The 20,537-nt window shown below is 41.5% G+C and overlaps 2 protein-coding genes across 4 annotated transcripts in view; one reads left to right on the plus strand and one right to left on the minus strand.

Annotated features, from left to right (window-relative positions):
- TMEM266 (transmembrane protein 266) overlaps positions 1–19,187 on the minus strand; it is an 81,702-nt gene extending 62,515 nt beyond the window's left edge. The window contains exons 1-2 of the mRNA XM_015638671.2: positions 18,510–19,187; positions 10,964–11,052 (exon numbers count right to left, since the gene is read on the minus strand). The gene's annotated coding sequence lies outside the window, so the exon portion shown is untranslated. The remainder of the gene's footprint in view (positions 1–10,963; positions 11,053–18,509) is intronic.
- NRG4 (neuregulin 4) overlaps positions 1–20,537 on the plus strand; it is a 45,204-nt gene that overhangs the window by 4,110 nt on the left and 20,557 nt on the right. For 2 of the 3 annotated variants that reach the window (XM_033517075.1, XM_015638679.2), the window contains exon 2: positions 20,318–20,460. The exons of the other annotated variant lie outside the window; for it this stretch is intronic. The gene's annotated coding sequence lies outside the window, so the exon portion shown is untranslated. The remainder of the gene's footprint in view (positions 1–20,317; positions 20,461–20,537) is intronic. 3 annotated transcript variants of the gene reach the window in all.

Genomic DNA, 20,537 nt, shown 5'->3' on the forward strand with positions numbered 1-20,537 from the left:
CTGGGGTCCTTCTGCTTGAGAAAGTTTAATACTGTGACAAATACTGAGAACAATATGGATCTCAAAGATGTGCAAAACCTGTCCATTTACAAAGGCATCCAAATAGCAAGTCTGCTCTTAGCTCCTCAATAAATAAATAAGCCAGAAGATTATTCATTTGATCTCTTTCTCTGGAGTAATTCCAGACATGCCATTTTCCCTTCCATTTTACAAACCACTTTAATTTAGCTGTAATAAATTGGTGATCCCCACAGTTATCTATAGTTCCTGCATGAGGTAGAAAAAATCCCCACACCACAGAGTTCTCGAGTCCAGAGAACAAACAAAACAAAACAATCACATAGCTAAAAGGTCCTTTTACAGATTTGTCCAGTCTTCCCAGTTTGGACTTCCTCAGTAAGGGAGAGAGCCCTAAGCAGGATTTTTTGTTTTGAACAGGATTGGGCACAGGGCTCATGCTCTTCACACAGGGCTCAAGTTCACAGCACTTCCCTGCACACCTGAGCATCTCCTGCTCTGCTCTCACCTGCTGCTGGGGGACCTTGGCTGGAACATGAGGTCAAACCTGCACACACAGAGCTGCACCTGGGCCAGACAGAGTTCCCAGGGGGATGATCCCTCTGTACAGCACAACACAGGGATCTCAACAGGGACCACAGGGCTCCGGCACAACGCCGCGTGCATGATGCTCCTGAGCTCACTGCTGGAAGCTCTGGATTAGTTTGCTTTTGAAATGTGCCACTGCACATGCTGATAGCAAAGAGCCTGGCATCAACAGCTCCACTGGACTGAAAACATCTGACTTTTTCTGGTCTGGGAAACTAAATGACTCTGGGCTCAGTCAGCATATAGTCAGATGATCATTTGAACAAATTTCATAACACAGACACTCCCCCCACAAACCATGATTTTTTTGTTTCAATTTCAAACAAATACTGTTTCTCAGAAGAAACAAACACACACCCCAAAACAAAGAAACATATGCACCCACTCTCCCCAAATCTCCCTTGGATTATATATTAAAATATTAAATTTGAAACCCAAAGTTGGGCTTATACTTCCTTGGCTAAAAACAACTGCATTTCTGAATTCAAATGTTTGGGATGGACACTAATATAGTCAAGTTGTATTAAACCAAATAATTATTAACGGAAGTAAATCAAGTACCAATTTAGTTTCAAAGAAGTTTGGTCTGCTTTCATCTGTCAAGAGTCAAATCTTGATATTGTTTTTTGATCTCTTTTTCCTACTCCCTGGAAGTGCAGTGAAAAGCCAAACCAGAAACCTGCAGCCACATCTTTTTGTTTTCAAGCCAAGCAAGATCAGTCCAGTCACTCTTCAGAATAGTGAAGAAAAAAATACGTACCCTTTTGAAGAACATACTAGAATTAATGTTTTTAGATCTACTTAGATATCTGGCAGGCCATCTCGGATTAGATTTGAGTTTATCACACATGAACCTAATTTTTGCAGCCTATTAATGGCTTTTAAGGTAAGAATAGAAATCCATATGAATCCAACATGAAATTTCATTTGGACAGAGCTGGAATTTCACTCATGCTTTTAACAACAGCAGCAGAATATCACAAATCCTTAAGACACCCTGAATATGAGGTATGTGTCAGTTCAGTGGGGTGACACTGGCAATCTGCCTTAGTCATATGAAAGTACTGGTGTCTGTCACCACCTGTCAGAAAAAGAGGGAAAACTCACTATGTTTTAATTTTCATCCACCACATGTGCTGCCCATCTTACTTGGAATTTAACTCATGCTTGAGTTTCTGATCATACGCTCAGATTAATGTAACTTTGAGATTGTCTTTCAGCCATGAGCCTTCAACCTTAAGACTCAGTTCCTCTATCTATCAATTTTAATTTGCTTCAGATCCTGGGCCTAATGGATTCTGGAATGAAAGGCCTTTATAAATTTTGGAAATATCCTCTAGTTTTCTAGAGAACGTAATGTCAAGCAAAATACAAAAGATTCACAATACTACAATAAGAGAGCGAGAAGTTCTTTAGACCAATTCTGTCCCTCACATAATCAGCAGAACAGAATCAAAACAAACTGAACTAGATGTGTACTAAATCCAATAATTAAACAAATCAAAACAAGCATCTGGAACAAAAGATTTCATTCTAAGAACCAACCAAATCATAACTATATTTGTGAGAAATATCTATGTTTTGTCATTCCTGGTAAGTATTATAGGCAACCTTCCAGACAAAATGCAATAAATTTATATGAAGTTATGGTTTTACTGTGTATCTTAAAAGCAAGCATATAACAATTAGCCCGTTGGTGTGAAATTTATCCCTCTTTTCTTGGACAGTGTTATGCTTTGTAATTCAGCTTTTGGAAACAAACAGCCCAGCTCTTTTGAATGCAAATTTACGAATAATTGCAGCATTTAATCCTGGTGATGTACATAGGATAAACTCCACTCTGCAAAATCACATTAAAATTTTTGAATTCACATCTGCCTTGTACTTCAGAGGCAAGTTATTTCACAGAGGGACAGGGACTCGACAGCTGTACTGCTTTTGGCTGGCACAGTCCTTCCTGATCACCGAGTGCCTAAAAGGCAAGATTTAACTACCTTACTACAGCATGCAGAGTACTGATAGCCATTATTTAATAAATGTCTGGTGCATTTAACCCGGTCACCCTGGTCCCCTCAGCAGGTGATGGAATGCACTTACTGCAAATTACAGGCCAGGTTTCTGCCACAAAGTACTGATGGTGAGGGACTTGGTCCAAGCTGTGTGCAAGAAGGCCCAGCCCAGCCAGTCCTGTGAAGCAGCCAGTGCAGCCCTGTCAGCTGGAGCAGATTCCCACCTGCAGCACTGTGCCTTCCCCTTCACCTCTAACTGAGCCTCAACACATCACAGGGGACACACACATGGTCTGTGAATGGTTAGAGTCTGCCTGGTCTGTGCACTACAAATTAAACAAGGCAACAGTTCTTCCCATTGGACCTGGAAAAGGGATAGGAAGCGAGGGCACTTTTTTACTAGAAGTACTTGAATACAAGAAGGATCAATGAAGTATGCAAGAGAAATACTTTCTGAAAATGTTAAAAAGCATTTAATCTGCACAGGCATGCAGAATTCCTTCAGAATGAAGCTATTTGTTTATTCATATAAATACATATTAAAATGTATTCAGCTACTGGTAATAAACATACATGGAAAGTAAAGATGTCCCATTTATCCTTTTCCTCTCAAGAATAGCTAAGATCCATCCCTGCCCAGCCCTCATCTCTTTTAAACTCTGCAAGAACAGAGAGGACTGATATTCTTGTCACATGAGGAAATGCAAAGCATCACAAGCTACTGAATAAATTTCAAAGAAGATGCAAAAACACCCACCCATGAACTCCCTTTGATTTAGAGGGGAGAACTGCCAGCTTGTGCTCTTCCACTGTAGCATCCAGATAAACTTAAAATCAACTTCTCAATTGCTAAAGGCTCACAAAGTTCACTTTTCACTAGGAAATCAATCTTATTGTGATTCAAAACTGTAAGCCTGGAACCAGCTTTTCCTGTGGCACACTAATTTGGTGCTACTGCTAACATACTAAGAAATCTATGTTGTGAAGCAAAGAGGATGGTACTCTGGGATTCAGATATAAAATTTACCTCAGCATTCCCTCAGGTTTCTGCAATGCACTTTGAACCACAGACCTAAAGACACGTGGTAAAACTACAGCCCCAGAAGAACATGAGCAAGTGAGAGGCACTGTAAGAACAGTAATATCTTGGAGGCAGATAAAATATGCACCATGGTTCAAACAGAAATGTTAATGCTCTGATGCTGTTTCAGCTGTTTGGACTTTAGTGCCTGAATGCCACTTCAGGTGCCTTCACAGGACTAGACCATGGCTTCCTGGACACCAGTTTTTCCTTCATGGAGGAGGGAAAGAATGAGTGAAAAAACAAACAAACAAACAGACAGACTTTCCCTGCCTTAGAAAAGTTTCTTGTAGTGATGAGACACAACGATAAGGGAAAGCAAACTGATCTAGCAGCAAATGGATCCCTGCCTGGGAGCTGGTCTTCTTGAAGAGGCCCCAAGAATCCCTGAGGTCCTGCCTCAGCAAGCTCCTGCTGTCACTGACACCACTGCCAGAAAATACAGGGCAGGGACATGCACAGAAAGAGACCTGCCTTCAGCTTCTCCAGCAATTCCACAAGTAAACTTTGCAGGAACTGTTCTACCCAATATATCTACCCAACAAAATGGGAAGAAATAAACAGCATATACAAACCTCTCTTGTATTTTCAATTAAAAGTCGTGCATGTCAATTCCTAGGCTGCTCTTTCAATATACTGCCGTAGTAGTTCCTTTGCAGTTAGGGAGATGATGGAGACAAGTTATTCTCATTTAAAACACCTGGCACTAACTTCAAATCAGACCTCAGTGGCTTTTGCCAGTGTATTAAATAATTATAGCAAATAGCTATTAAAGGAGATACAATAATTTTCTGTGATCACTTCTATCACACATGACAGTGTCTGCTGAAGAAATGTACAATGAAGCTTATGCAAACTCTTCTACCCTAGAGCTCAGCACTGGGAATATATAAAACACGTTTTAAAAAGCTCTGTTTAGTAACTGTTTTCTTCAAAACAGAAGATGATAAAGAAAACAGGAAACCCCAACCACACTGCTTCACAAAAAAACCTTTGTCCTCTATCCTTCAGTATTCTGTGGCACCACGCAGGCAGAAAATCTTTGGTCACTGTGTGACCCAGCTCAGCAGTCATCCTGCCACCCTCCTCAGCTCTATTTCAGCAGTATCTTCTTTACTACTTCAAGTCCCATGACCCATATCCAATAAGGAGGTTCTGTCTAATACAATGAGCAGATAAAAGGATGCTTTTCAAGCAAAGGTTATGCAAGGGATCCATACTGCAATGCAAGCCCCAGAACAGTAAACAAATGTCAAGATATAAATAAAACACACTTTTGCTCTTCAACCTATAACATGTACCAGTCACCTGCTTGTAACAGAACCATGACTGTTACAGCTGCAAATACAGGCTTTTGTTAAGATTTATCAATTCATCTTTATTAAAAATAAAAAACCTCCAAAACTAACTACTTTACCAGCCTAGTCATTAAACATTTTTAGGAGATAGGGAACTCAGAAAAATATGTTCAAAACAGACAGATGAAAGCAAAGAAGCTACAGCTATATTAGCTTCTAGATTTAAATCAAGAAGAGCTGGCAAAACAGCTGTGAAAATTTTCAGCAATATTTTGTATACCACCATTGCACTAACCCCTTCAACCCAACCATCATCTGCTAAACAATCCATCAAACTCAGCCAAAGAATCGCCAGCACCTTCAACAGAATTTAAATAAGCTACTGAATATGTATTCCCTAACTAAACACAAAATCCAAGACCACATAGGAAACAGATGCTAAATCTGGATTACTGTTCAAGTTTCTGACTTTTGGTCTACCTTCCTGTTGGTAAAAATTCTGCCCTTTCCAATAGAAAAAAAAGCCTCCACTATTGCAAGTGTAGGTTGTTTAAGTTTTTTTAGATATATATGAAAATATTCAAAAAATAAAATTAATCGAAATCTTATTTGAATCAGAAATATAAAAATCAAAATCAATTCAAATTTTCCAATAAGCCAAGAATATCTGCAAGGAATTAAGATGATACTGGCATCAAGTGAGAGATTTACTGCACTTGTCACTGTAAAAACAAGCACTAGAAATGAGACATTCTTCTGCAAAGACCAATATGGGATTTAAAGGGGGAGTATCTTGTGATCCTTCATTTTTCATCTTCATCACTCCAAAACACTGGTCCTTAGTAAAACATTCTCTTCTTTAACTCTTCTCACTCTCAACATAACTTTTTTAAAAAACCATGTTGACAATTTACAGGTTATGAACTGTAGAGCTCACAACACTTGAAAAGTGGAGGGTAGAAAGCTTTCAAATGGTCCCAAGCATCTGCTCTCAGTGAGAGCTGACAAAGGAGTCCACTGCAAACTCCACTGTGGGCCACAATGGGAAAGACACCAAAAGGACAAGCAGAATCCTATGATTTTTAAGGTCCTAGAAATTAACAGAAATGAACACAAGAAAGTTGGCCCATACTTTAGTTATTCATATACTACTTAGAAACACATTAGGTGATTTAGAAGGTGGTTTTCAAAATTATATAACCCCTGTTCCAAAGTACTTAATCTAATTTGAAGCATCATTTGCAGTAATAAGATCACAGTTTTGAACAAGTAAAGATTAAATACCTTATCAACATAGGCTGGTTTAATGGACCTACCACACTGATGCTGAACAGAGGACCTGTCAGGTGAAATTGCACGACAGACAGCATGAGAAACAGAGAATGCTTCAGGATAGGAAAATTTCTGTCTTGAATCAAAGATTAACAAGGTTTTGACAACATATTCCATTAACACATAATTTCAAGAGCCGGTAATATTTGAAATGCTCTTCTACTGAGCACAAAACAGAGAGGTGTCCAAAGCAAGTGTCATGAGCTTCAGAGAATAATGCCACTCAGAAGCAGCCTCAGGCAGCAAAAATCCAGGCAGGCCAAACCACAGTTCACCATCAATCAAGAGCAGAATCCTTCAGGAATGTGATGGGACCAGGGCAACCAGTGAGATTAGATATTTCATGCAGCCCCACACTTTACATACATTTCACCACTGCCCTGCCCACTGCTACAGCTGCAGACAGAGAACACAGCTAGAGGGCAGGACTGTTTTCTCCTGCTTTTAACGAGAATGTGCCCCATTTCAAAAGTCCCAAGGAATAGTGTACTCTAGTGCACCATGTAACTATAACATGCATCACATTTCACTCATATAAGGAGTCAATCCATTCATTTTCCATTAAATTAATATGCCTCCCTTTATTCTGGTAAAAAATAAATGGTGAGTCATAAAAACTAAACACACACATTTTCCCCATCTCTGCTTTCAGAGGCCATGGCTAAGTGAAAGAAAGGATTGCTTTAGTGTGTCCAGGCCAGTAGTTTTCCTACCTGGATTAGCACTCAGGACTAGCACAGCTTGTGCTGGGCTTTGGGACTAGCTGCCAGGTGGCCCAATTTAAAGCTAACTCAGGTACAAACTGCACTCTGCAACGCAGCACCAAATTAACTATTTAACTTAAACCCAGATCCATTTTCTGTACTTACTGAAAAACAGCAGCTGATGAACTATGGATCTGGCATTCTTTCACATGCAATAAGATTTGCTGCAAGTATCTAAAAATACACTTCTCGGCTGGCAGCCCAAGGAACCAATCAATGAAAGTTCAAGAGGTGCGTTTCACAGTCCAGATGTTCTCAAACTCTGCTCCATCAACAACTTACAGAGATGGCTGGTCACATTATGCTGACTTTTCTCCCCTTTGCTGTATCAGTTTGTGTCCAGAAGATGAAAAGCACATTTGGAATTCTTATATTTCACCTTAAACATCTCCTTTTGCTACAGTTAGCATAAAAATATCACAGCAAATCAGTGGAATGAGAGGCTATCCCAGAGACAACTTGGTGGAAAGCACAAATCAAACTCGAAGCTCTACAGCAGTATGAACTTAATGAGAGCCCAGCAGGCAGAAAAATCACAGGATCCACATGTACATAAACACATTATAGATAATAACAAAAAGTCCACCTGGCTGAAATGCTTTTCCTAACCCCACCTACTCACTTTGTCAGCAGATACAGTGTTGAAATTTGTGAAAACTGGGGAAGGGAAAGAGACCTTACCTTCTTATTTAAGGGAAAAACTTAGTAGCATTTTCTAGGCAAATAAATTGTAATAGTGAACATTGTTACTAGATACTGTTTCATTAAAAACCCATGCCTGAATGATTTCCTCCAACACTTCAGTTGTAAAGTATATAACTTAACAATCACTTATAAATTATTACAAAAATGCAAAACTGTATCTCAGAGAAAAGATGAAAACTAATTTAAACATGCACTTATCCATGTACCAAAACAAACACAAAACTATCAAAAATCTAAGCTTGGAAACACTGCAACACTGCTTGCACGGGGGGTACACAAACTCTAGCTATGCACATACAAATGTTTTCATCCATCCTTTCATTTGGATATTAAATTAGCAATTAGCATCAATTAAAAACCTTGACACCACACATGATGACAGGCAACAAGGGAAGCAGCTCGGTCCAGCATGTAGGTCCAGTAGCTGCTGCTGCTCCATATAGATCTGTCCTTGCTCAAATCACAAGAATGCTTACACTTCAGTCCTTAGAGGGGAAAAATGAAGGGAACGTTTTGCTTGATACAAGGAATATCATTAGAAATTACATACCATGCAGCTTCATTGCCCTTAGCAGAGAACTGAAAAACAGGTCATGTATGGCATCTTTTATACATCATTTTTTATTTTGATCTTGGCTTGTAAGTCCTTTGTTTCTCCTTTCTTTGCAAAGGCACGCACTTCTCTTTGGAGCACAAATCTGTGAGCATACCCAGAGCAGCCTCTGAGGCTCTTTTGCTGCATTTTCCACGGAGCAGCCCTAATTTTGCCAAGTCAGAAGAATCACCAATCCATCATTTTTGCTACATGTTATAGAGCAGAGGACTAAAGCACAATTCTAATATTCAGTGCTTTTCCATGAAAAAGGTGCTCTGCAACTGAATCTGCTCCATCTTTCCTTCCCTAAATAGAACTTTTGCCCTTGGTTTTATGTCTCTGCTTCAGTCACAGGGCTGCTTGATGATAGCAGAACACGCATTACATTCTGTGCTTTTTTCAATCCTAAATAACCCAGACAAACTCCCTGCTTTTATTAAAACAATTGTATGCACTACAAATTTTCCCTGAACACCAAAAATTCCAACTCTTGCCCACTATGTCATTTAATTTTCAAGTAACTTTTCAGTACTCTATCCAGGTAGTTAATTTCTGTTATGAACAAGAATTCATTTTCACCTGGAGGTTCATGTTCCTGCAACACAGGTCAACAGCTTCATGCACTACATAAACCTTTCAGCCAACATTCTGCCAGCAGATTCCTTTACAGCCAGCCTTCTAAATCAGCCCAACTCAAAACTATTGCTGTGGCTAAATATGGGGCTCGGGTGCAAAGTGGAGAAGTGATTTCCTTAGTTCACCATCAGTCTTGTTGTCTGAGAGGTTACTGAGATCATGGATGCTGCTGCCTTGTTCTTTATTTTTCACGTGTCTTTTGGCAGATATATAGAGCAAGACGGATTCCTTTATGTATGATAAATGCTACAATCACTGCCATCTCCTTAGGGAAGGCAGAGTGCTGATCACAGCTCAAATGGGCATCCAGCTCATACAGAAAATACAACTTCTCTACTGCAAGGCAGGCTGATCTTCTGCAGGCTAAACAGTCACAGATAGAGAACATGTGTTTTGATCAGCTGACTATGCTGCACTTGATACAAAAAACTATTACTTTGGGTGGGTTTGATCACTTTTGTTGCCCTTCAAGGCAATAATTTTATCACCTTACTGGTTTTCTTTTAAACTCCATCTAAGGAGAAAGAAAGTAAGATAAAACCCAGATGAAAAAGGTGTGTTCATCATACCTGCTCCCCAGCTTGTACAAAACAGAGTACTGTAGCACTGGGGATTCTAGCAAGCTGACAGTCACTTCCAAACATAAGCTTACATAAACCAGTGCCCAAGGAACCTGCGAACTTACTTGAGCTCATATTCCTGACACATTTGTAAAAATATCAGCTATTGACACTGCAGTCAATAATTTCATATTCCTCCTTGGAATCTTTAAGGATTAAAAACCCTGAGTAAATATTCGTAATGCAGAAATACTTCCTCTCCTCTAGATAAGCAATTTAAGGTGTGGTGTGTGACACAGAAAGACATGGCATTTCTCTCATAAATCCTATTTGCCTGTCTTAATCATACTCTTGTTCTCCTTCACTATTTATTTTCTTCCCTTTCTGCACACCAGCACTTTGGAAAGCTTCCAAACTGTTTTATTCTTCAGGGCATTTTCAGTTTGGTTTTTAATATGGTCTATGTTTAAACAGTCAATATGGTCCCAAGCATTGCTGCAAACACCCATACAAAATTAAATTCAATGAACAAAAAAAATTTCTTTAACACCCTCAGAACTGCAGGTATGATACAGTCAGTGAGGCATGCACAGCATAAGAGGAAGTTTTACCACCCCAAAAGCTTTTACTGAACTCTGTTCTATTTAGTTCTTACATCCGCTGGATAACAGATGATTTAAAATACAAATATTCTATGTCATATACTTCAAACCTAGGCTCTGAATGCAAACAGTGCCATTATCTGCTTAACAAAGACCAATTATTCACTGAATAATCAAGCTACTGTGCAAGTTCTGAATGCCTGTAATATGTTATTTGATAATATGGTGTCTTCTGACCTAGACAGTGCTGCCTACAGCATATAATTAAAGGTTTCAGATACATTTTGCTCCTCTTCTGCCAAATGTTGTTCATGCAGTATGCTTTATATACTCAGTGAAATTAAGAGAAAAACAGCCTTTTTCAGACTGAAGTGCTTTGTTAAACCATTTAAACACAACCAGCAAAAGCTACGAGATCAGATGGCCATCGGAAGGAAAGTACCACTGCTATCAGTTTCTCTTCCAATACCAAATCCTCCATTTTATAATTTAATATTTTGAACACTGGCCTTCCCTTTTTTCTACCTTCATTCTAGGAAAGAACACTTGGCATTGCCTTATGATAATATTATAACCAATATAGGTATTTAATTTCATTAGACATTACCAGGAGAGAAAGCTCCTGCCCCACACAGCCACCAACAAAAAAGAGAGTATGTTTAAAAGTGATTTTTAAAGCTTGTGAAATACAGAGGCATTAGGGCATAAAGTCATCTCTCTCTTGACAAAATGAACTGTGCAAACCTGTATTTCCCAGTCAATTTGTCCCCAATACCTTAATCCTCATTTGGAGGCATGAAGCAGAAGAAAGCTCGCTGACTTCACGTCTTCACTTAGTTCATGAGATCTCTCCATCAAGGCAGCCTGAAAAAGCACCAGTTAACAGCGCTCTTAGATGAGGCTGTGGAACCCTTCTTACTAGAGATACACTTACTTCATTTAACCCAGCAAACATCAATCAGATCCCAGCTGCTGCCAGTCACCTGGGCACTCTGAGACCTGTCTGCATTTCCAAATGCTTCAAACAAATAACCCATCAGTCTTTTTTTGCTAGTTCACTGTACCCAGTGCTTTCAGATTCGGGCTTTGGCAGGCTACCAGCTACTCGGACTGCAATCTCTTCCCCAGAAAAAGGGAAATCTTACACTGAAAGTAGTTCTTCAAAAGCAACAAACCTATATATACTTCAGAATGAAATGGTGCAGTCAGGTAAAATATCCAACTGCTAATGGAAAAAACCCCAGGTTTCTTTCCGTCACTCCCAAATTTCAGAAAAACACAAGGGAGCTGCTGACAAGCATTTTTAATCAAGAGAATGTAATTAATAAACCAAACGTCACCCTTACAACCGGACAGAGTCCGTAGCTCGAGATTCAAAGGGTTTTAACAGTCCCTGAGCTCCTATTCCATGGGCTCATGAGGGAATCCTTTGCCTGGCACTCCAGGCCTTCCCAGAATTTCAAAGAATACTTTCATTTACACATCAAAACTCCTGCATTCTGGCAGGATAAGAAGCCAGGGTACCAGCCTAAAAGCAGCACTTCAAGACAACTGTTACAGTCTCTTGCTTGTCTAGAACCATGGCTTTTTACCTGCACAACAGTTACTTCTTTTTCTACAGCAGAATAATAGATGCAGGAAGATGGCCAGTATCATTAAACTAAAAACCTTTAGAATCTTTAACTAAATATAATCTTTTTCAAATGTCAGTCATTATGGTGACTATTCTGACTTCTAAAACCAGATAGAAACTGCCTTACCAGTTACTTCTATCTCATGAGAAGCAAACTACTAAAGGAATCCTTCCTCATTTCCACATTAAGAAACAATAGCAGGGAGACAAGTTTGGTGAAGATGTCCACAGATCTCACTCAGCATGCCACATTTATATTCATCATAGATTTTTTTTTTCCTACAACAAAATCCAAAATAAAATATATTCCAGAAAACTTCAATATAAGTCATATGACGCTATGCATTTAAAAACCCCAGCTACTACTAGGAAATACCCTCTGATGTTCTGAGCTAAAGAACTGGGGCTAAAAGAAAAGTTCTAAAGTTTTCTGTTCCACCCCTCCTTTTTTCCTTCTTCTTCTTTCAAACTTGAAAAAAAAAAACCCACAGAGCAGAAGTCACTCAACAGAGCAGTGCAAGGTGCAGCTCAGCAGGGATTGAGCAGCCCATGGTGTTCAGTGTCAGCAGAGCTGGCTGCCCACAGTTGTTGCTATAACAGGTGTTCGGCTGTAGATCACCAGGAGATGATCACAGCTCTCACTAGACTCTAATAGCAGCCATGAAATATTTTCTCCCCAAATCTACTCAGAATTTCCACTTCACTGCTGTGTACCAACATTTGAATTGCCATTTTAAAATACTAGAAAGACATACTTATGCAGAAAATATCTGTTCAAAAACAGATCCTTTGGAGAAAATCTCAAACTCAGGAGTTTTTTTTTTGAAAACTTAAAATGAACTTATCTCATTGCATGTTGCAGTACAGAGCACAAGTTTTTCATAAAGCTATCTATAGCCCATTAAATAGGCTCTTGCCTATTTAGGAAGGAAGAAAAAAAGGCAAAAAATTTCAATACTTACAATATTTAAAAATTTGACTGCACTTCTGTTCAAAACAAAATGAAAACTTTAAAGAATGCAGTGAACAAACTCTAGCAACTCTCCTCCACAAAGACAAAACTCTTCCTTCCAGCCCACAAGCACTTTCACATCACGTATCACAGTGGAATCACTGCAGCAGTACTATATAATAAATATGCATGTAACAATCAAAAGTGAGGATCCCTGATCCAAACAGCAAGGAAGATTGTTTCAGATAAATTACTTTTTTCTGACTTATTTTCTACTTGTTCCAATTTAAAAAATATAGACCTTTCCATGTGGCTACATGAAAAACAAGCTCTTGACTCACACAACAGAAAACGTACAAAAGTTAACCCTCTTAAGTATAAAATAAATCTAATTTAAAAAATGCTGTAGAAAGTACTCTAGTCTGCAGATAAGGTATCAGAATATTATAGCATAAATATCACATAATTGTTTTTTACAGTGGTACTCCTTTAGAAAAATAGAGGAAAGATAGGTTATTACTGTTTCAATGTTTGCAATGTGAAATGTGATAACAAGACTGTACATGTCCTCATGTTGCCAAGGGCAGTAAGAATTCTTTTTGCCAGTGTTGATCTTTGATATGCAGGTAAACAATAAATACCTAGGTATACCCAAAATGCACAAGACATGAATTAACATCAGCTATGCATTTCAAGAGACTCTGTGACAAGCTTGTGCTAGGATGCAAAAATTTCAATGCAATTTTTTATGACATACATACAGTATTATCTCTATAACTAAGGGGTTCCTAAGCACCTATCACCATTCACTTTATTCTCATTAAAATTTATTTAGACTGCAAATCCTCTGGGACAGGACTTGTCTTTTATCCATACTTGAAGAGTCTACTGTTCACAATGAGGATCCCAGCCTCATTCGCTTTAAATACTAGCATAGCACAAGTTGGTTTTTAATGTAGAAGATTGAAAATATTCAGAAAGAGCCCTTTGTGTTCATTCTGCACTAAATTCACATTTACAGCTCAGTATAAACACTTCAACTGTCATTCTAGTAACAGTTTTACCTACCTAAGAAATTCAAGATGGGGCCAAATTTGCCTGTGTAATGATTTCACAGTAAGTGGCAACCAGATGGACAGCACACTGCCATATGCTCCCCTTTGCTCAGAGGTGGAAAAGTGAGCAAATGTGAACCACAAAAAAAGAACAGAGAGTAAGGAGAAAAATATCTCTGCAGTGTACCCATTAGTTAATGTACACACCCTTTCCTACCAAGAGCACACACCAACTTAGCTGCTCCTTGCAGCTCAGGATCTGAATTCAGGGGAGCAGCGATTAGGGCAGCTCAGAACAGCGGCTGTGTGCAGCACAAGCTTTGCTGGGAGGCTGCTTCAGCCAGCAGTGGTGCATTCCTGAGAGGAGCCAGTGCACAAGCATGGGCAAGGGAACCAGCACCAGCATAGCCCTGAAAGGGAACAAGGATTTCCCCTCCATGGGGCAGCCCCTCTGGAAGCTGCACTCTTTTTAACGAAGCATCAAGAGCCCAGAGGCTCAGAAGTTGTGCTCACTCCACAGCCTTCTCTCAATTTTTTTTTGCCCAGAGATAACACATTGTCAAAAACTTTTAAGTAAACCTTGATGCTGCCTATGTCTTGTACTGCTCTTTAGTTGGAGGAGACAATCTGGCCATATTATGTCTCCAAGGAGTACCTGCCCTTTTGAGCTAGTCCTAAAAATAACACCTTTCCAAGTTAAACATATCTGTTTAATTATACTACTGCCCCTGCTCTGAAAGTTCTTCTTCTTAAGTCTGAACAGAAAAAAAAAAAGAAAAAAAGAAAGCATTCAGATTTCTGGAGGTGGCAGCTAGTAACAGAAGAAAAACATCAAATATGTGCAAGAAAAATCTTTCAGATTGGCTTTTTTAAATATACTTGTGCAATTAATGTGAACTTTTATCCATATCTCACTTTCCTGTTAAAAAGTTGCTTTCAAAGGTGTCTACTTTTACCATCACAGATAAAAATGCAATTATCTACTATATGTGGGTTGTAAAATGCAGGCAGCTATTATATACAGAGAAAAATTATGCACTGCTTGCTGAGACACACCACATGCCCCATGTTTACATCCTGTATGTTTGCTAACTTTAATTATTACAGACAGGAGCTCTTTAGTTCACTTAAAGAAGAGCTTTCTTTACATTTGCATCATCAGCTACATTGGTAGTCCAAATAGTTGCTTTTCTGTAAGAAATTATTTGATAAACTTGACCAAAAGCATTGAAGGAAAAAATTTAAAATAATTCAACAGTAAAAGTCTCACTAACTTCAATAAACCTTGTATTTTGCTATTTTTATACATGAATTTTCATTTTCTATTAGTGGAAAAACCTGGTAGGCACACTTAAATATCAGACACATAACACTTTCCACTACAAAGACTTTCACAACTTTTTTGAGAAGCTCTGACACTTGCCTCGTCTGCAGGCAGCCTTTGAAGTTCCCTGGAACAGCAGAGATGCTCTTTGTCTCATGGCAATCCATTCAAGTTAAACTGAACTGTTTTCCTATGCTGCTTGCTTTTTTTTTAATCAAGTATTTGGTGGCCTCTCAAAAGCCAATCCAAATGGACACAAACTCCCTGTACACAAGGGCTGGGCACCTGCTACCTCTGACAGAACAGAGGCAAGTGTGCTGTGAGCACTGGAGGCTGCTGAGGCTAAAAAGCAGAGGCAGGACACAGAGCAGAAAGGAGGGTGGAACAGGTCAGACTTCATCTGTTGTTCCCCTACACAAAGCACAGAACCCAAAGGTCCTTCCCCTTGCTCATCCAGTAACAACCTTACCAAGTAAGGCCATTACCTGAATTAGAAATCACCTCTGAAGGCTCAAATCCCATTTAGGGATTTTTTAAAGTCAACAAGGGAAGTTTATACCTCGAGGTATTGTAATTTTACAAAAAAAATACCCAAACCAGACACACACACAAAAGGGGCTAAGCCTCCCAATACCAAGGGGTTCCATGTTAGAAACTAATTTGCAAGAAGGTTATTTGGGCTTAAAGTAAAGCTCTTGAAAATTCAGAAGCACCATGTTTAAAACAACCTTTAGCTCCATTTGCATTAATCCTCCTCTCAACTATTAAGATCACATCTCCTTCCTGCAAATCATTGCCTCATTCAGTGAGCACGGTGGCTCATAACACAGAACTGTATCTGCACAACCCTAAATCAGGTATTTGCTGACTTACAGGTCTAACTCTACAACAAATGGATTTGAACATATATTTTCAAAGATAGTTTCATTTGTGTGTAATACTATAGGCTCACACAGTGCTTTACAGTTGCAAGTAAAGATACAAAAATTGCCCCAAAGGAATTTTAGTTGAAACATATGATAAAATGCAAGTGAGACAGAGGAATAAATCAATAAATAAGCTGATGTTGCATTTTTATAATGCTCAGTTGATGAGCATTATTAACAAGTATCGTTAGAAAACCTCCACTGCTACTCGAATTTACAAGAAGGGCTGACTTCACTCCATCCATGCAAACCCAGTGATTTCCATGGGATTACATGAAAGTAACAGGCTTCACTGGGACTTTGTAACTAAATTAAGAATTAAACCCTAATACATCAATTTGTCACACCAAATCCTAAGCCCAGCAAATGGGTGGGCTGAAATATGACAGAGACTGACATAACCCTGCCAACAACACACCACCTAAGAATTTGGAGGAAAAAAGGTTTAAATTCACCTTGGACAGGAACCTCTAGAGCCAAAGAATGAACAACAGTAAAGTTCTACCCCAGAGCAATAAGAAGCCAACTTTTACTATTCTTTTACTCTACTTCTCTTGAAAATGGCATTTCACCAAGTGTGCTCATATCCACCTACACTACAAAAATACTCCCAAAAGTTCAGAAATTTTTTCCAAATCAAAAAACTGAAAACTCCCCATTTTTCAATACTGCTGATTCCAGACTTACCCCTCATATAACTGAACCTAACAAGAGTTTAACATCTTGTTAAGTGGCAAATATTCTTCAGCAGCAACAGTATCACTCTAGAACCAGCAAGGAGAGGAAAAGGAGGAATCAAACCTCAGTCCTCTCATACACCAACTAGCAACACAGACTCTTCAAATGGCACTTCATTAATGACACTTTTGATGTTAACAAATGTGGCAGAAAGGAATCCAGCTCAGTCTCCTACGTCAATTTTGATTTTGCAGTGCTCATAGGGATAAGTACTTTTTCTGTTAGTTATTCCCATTGTCCAGGAAGCAGTTTAGCTGAGCAACACCATAACCGAAGTAATCCCATTTGTTGCTTTCATAAAATATGCAGTTTTGTCTTACATAATACAATTCAATTAATTCTTGAGCTATTTCCAGGCAATGCAACTAATTTAAACACATATTGATGACACAAAATTTTAAGAATGTAAATTTTAGTCATGTGAGGATCTCGTAGGGCAATGCTGTTTCTCCTCCTAACTGACTAATCACACGTAGTAACAATGAAACCATGTGCTTCATCCTTCTGGAGATTTTGCTAGTTCTGTCCCTCCTTGCTAAAAGTAACCTGTGATGCACTATTACTGCAGTGTCAGACTCCGCAGTGTAGAGACCATCAGAGACAAACAGCAAGCTGCCAGGTAGCCAGGTTTGGCAGAGTCACCACTGAACCCAAGCTGGTGTAACAGCACAACAGTACTGGGGGCCAGGAGAGGCAAAGCGTAATGAGCTGCAAGCGTCTTGTGCAGGGCACCTTCAGATCTGTAATCAGCCTTACAGCCAACTAACCTTTGGGAACAGGCACAGTGAGAGGGGAGACAGCTACACTGTGTGTTATGTTCTGCATTTATGCTGTCAGTCACAATCTGAAAACACTTCAGTTGAGTAGCAGGCTTGCACTGGTACTCACGCTGCAAGCATATGTAGTTCACACCTTAATTTTCTTACCGGCCTCTTCATAAACCAGGTTGAGTTCAGGTATTTATCTCACCTAGTACAGTTCTGTGGCTGAAACAGCTGATGTGTACTCTTGCCTCATGTCCTTGCTGTCCACTGCTGTCTTTAGCATAATTACTACCTGCTAATCACTTAATTGTGTGCAATTCCCACCTCTTTTCACCCTTGAGGCAAAAACAGCATCTTGCCCTAAACAATTTCGCAACACCTAGCATCAGGATGGAGCTGCAAAAATTCCACTTTGTTCAGAAATATAAAGGAACGAGTAAGATGAGTATGTGCATGCATTGCTTCAGGAACGGGCTCCTCGCTCACACAGTCCCCTCACTGACTGGAGGAACACTCTTCCCAGCATTTAGGAACCATAACACATTTGAAGCAGCACACCCTTGCTTCTTATTCTGCATCCTCTGTAAATGAGGAGCATTCCTCCCCTTCTCTGCACAGAGTATTCTGCCTCACAAGACAGACATTGACCACAATAGCAAGACACACGTTTTTCCCATACAAGACACTGGGTGCACAAAGCTAATTGCAGTATCTCATTGCAAAGCACCTATGTGCTACTATTGTGCAGTCTAATTTATAACCCCCACCTAACATGACTGTGTTAGCAATAACCCTTTAACAAGCATCCTGCAGGAACTTGCAGCATCTCCACAGAAGCTTTCAAAAAATTATTATCAATATTGTTTCATCTAATCCACACTTTGTTACTAATGTTATTACCGTACATTAAAAGTACACAGGTTGCTTACCCTTCTTTGTGCAAATTCCAGTAATAAGTGTTGCAAAAATAGCAGGATTCCTAAGAGTCACATAGCAAGGCAGTAGTTTCTGACCATGTGCCTATAACAGGTGCCCTGCATTCAGACAAATGAGCTTTCTCTGCTGATTGCATTCACAGCTGTAAATACCCCTACACAATTACTCATTTGACTTCTACACATACAATCTTCTGCAGCTGTTACAATTGGCGTCAGGTGCATGATCTAATACAGAGCTTGTAGATCGGTTTGCTCTTTTACCTGAATGTAAGAAATTCTGGAGACACGCTTAGCAGAATCTTTCCCTAACTTCAGTTTACTAACAAGCTTAGAAACCATGCATGTTCACGTACTGCTACTTTTAAGAAAAGTTATTACGACATACTGTCCCGTTATAGCTCATCAATTCCCACAATTTAGATTTCACCTCTACAAATCTAACAAAACAAGGCCTATTAAGTTTAATACATTTTATGGAAGGGAAACCGAAAATTCCCTAGTAAAGGGAACTCTAAAAGGATTTTGATTCCAGAAAAGAAACTACTATTCCTTTTCTCATTGGGGCAAGCAATGATGCTGCTCCAAGACAGGGGTTTTCCAAAAAGCTATGCAGCACCTTACAGATACAAAGTACTCTTGCGTGAAGTCACTGCTGAGGCACCACGCCGTTGGGTGGGTTTGCACACACAGACAATAAAAGCAACTTTCACGCTCAAGCATTACCGGGGCTGCTCGTATTCGGGATGTGTACATCAGAAGTTGTCCTGCCCTGCCCGTCCGGAGGTGCGCGGGCCGCGCCGGCGAGCGGTGCCGGGGAACTGCGATGCTTGAGGCGCCCCTCAGCTCCGAGAGCCCCCCTCAGCCCCCTTCACTGCAGGAGTAACGCCGCTCCGGCTGCGACACCGCGGCCCCGCAGTACAGGCTGACGCGACCCTCACACCGCCCCGGCCGGGCCGCGGTTCGGCTGATCCCGCGTGAGGGGGCTCAGGCTCCGCCGCAGGCCGGCCCGCGGCAGAGCGCCCTCAGGCCCCCGGCCCCACAGGCAGCAAGTTGGCGGGAGGCGGTGCCCGCCGCCAAACTTTGTCCGCCGCGGAGGGGATCCCCCACCAGCGCGGCCCCCACCACCGCAGCGCGGGGAGCCCGCCGAGCCGCTCTGTCCGACCCCGGGGGCGACAGGGCACGCGGCTGCCCCGGGAGGCGGAGGGACCGGTGTCTCCGAGCCGCGCACGGCCACGATGGGGCACGGCGCAGACCTACTGCCCGCGCCGGAACGCGGTATGGTCCCGCAGCTCGGGCACGGCAGAGACCCGCTGCCCGCGCCGGGGCGCGACAGACCCCCGCTGCCCGCGGTACCCGGGGCACGGCACAGACCGGGGCTCCCCGCACGTACCTGCTGCCCGCGGTACCCGCTCCGCCAGCGCCCGGCGCGCGCCCCGCGCGGGACCGGCGGCCGCGCGGGGAGGGAGCCGGGAGCCGCCCGCGCGCGATCCCGCGCGCGCCTCCCGCCGTTACTGCCGGGTCGCCGTGGAAACGCGAGGCCGGCGCGCGGGTCGGTCCGCGGGAGCGGAGGGGGCGCGCGTGCGTCCGCCGCGCGTCACGCGGGCGCGGCCGGGCCAATCGCGGCGGCGGGCGGCGCGCGCTGTAGTACTACGGGCCGGGAGCCGAGCGGCGCCCCCGGCCCCGCCCCCGCCGGGCAGCGCCGCCACTGCCGCGACCCCCGCGCCGGGCCCGCGACCCCCGCCCGCTGCGGCGGAGCGGCGCAGGGCGCTGCGCTCACCCCGCTCCGTTCCCTTCCCTAGAGGCCCGCATTACATAACGGCGCCGGAGCGAGCAGCTGCAGGATTACACCGAGCGGATTAGAGATTACGTTGATTCAGCAGATTGTCCTGTGCATGTTTGAGAAAGATTACACCGGCAGAGTTAAGAATACCCGTTTGCTGTGGTAAGCCGTGGTTTAAGTGGAACAAATTAACTCAATACAAAATTAAATGCACAAATGAGAAAAAGAAAAAAAAAAAA

The sequence above is a fragment of the Parus major genome, chromosome 10 (genome assembly GCF_001522545.3).
Source record: "Parus major isolate Abel chromosome 10, Parus_major1.1, whole genome shotgun sequence".
NCBI lineage: Eukaryota > Metazoa > Chordata > Aves > Passeriformes > Paridae > Parus > Parus major.